We start from the raw sequence: 1,044 nt of genomic DNA, 5'->3' as shown, positions 1-1,044 counted from the left end.
GAGGAAGACAGTTGAAGTGGTCCACCGCGGGATAACATCTCTTCCGCAGAGAGAGCAGCCCTTCGTTCCCATAGGAACGGTGATGAAGTAGTCGTTTTACCAGCTGACAAGAGGAATGCCATGGTTGTAATGAGGCGAGGTGATTAAGTCCTACAAATGGATTTACTACTCAGCGACCCGGCGTACAGGAGACTATCTAGTGACCCCACAGATCAAGCGTAATCCACTTTCACTGTTGAAAAAGAGTTCGTTGTCGGAATACGACCTATTCTTGAGTACTGATCGAGCGTTTGGGATCCCTATCAGGTCAGATTGAGGGAGGACACAGAAGCAATTCAGAGGCGGGCTGCTAGATTTGTTACTGGCAGGTTTGATCATCACGCGAGTGCTACGGAAATGCTTCAGGAACTCGGGTGGGAGTCTCTAGAGGAAAGGAGGCGTTCTTGTCGTGAATCGCTACTGAGGAAATTTAGAGAACCAGCATTTGAGGCTGACTGCAGTACAATTTTACTGCCGCCAATTTATATTTCGCGGAAAGACCACAGAGATATGATAAGAGGGATTAGGGCTCGGTCAGAGGCATATAGGCAGTCATTTTCCCTCGTTCTGTTTGGTAGTGGAACAGGGAGAGAAGGTGCTAGTTGTGGTACGAGGCACCCTCCGCCAAGCACCGTATGGTGCATTCCGAAGTATGTATGTAGATGTAGATGCAGATGTAGATGTAGATTTACATTAGAAGCTTCATCCTGGTGCTGCCGTTCCGCCTAGGTTGTATGGTCTGCCTAAGTTGCATAAGGAAGGCAGTAATTGTTGTCAAGTGTGAACACCATATCTCCAGTTCGGTGGATTTTATTCGACGATTGGGATCTTTGAAGTTGAGTCCTTCAGATCTGTTAGTGAGTTTCGATGTGGTATCCCTTTTTACACGAGTTCCTCTGGAAGAGTCCCTTAGTTTGATCAGTGAAAAACTGGATCAAGAGCTGGTGAAGCTTTGTCGTCATGTGTTGACGTCCACGTATTTTTTATTTAACTGTAACATTTTTG

The sequence above is a fragment of the Schistocerca cancellata genome, chromosome 12 (genome assembly GCF_023864275.1).
Source record: "Schistocerca cancellata isolate TAMUIC-IGC-003103 chromosome 12, iqSchCanc2.1, whole genome shotgun sequence".
Lineage (NCBI taxonomy): Eukaryota > Metazoa > Arthropoda > Insecta > Orthoptera > Acrididae > Schistocerca > Schistocerca cancellata.
Note: the sequence above shows the minus strand (reverse complement) of the source record.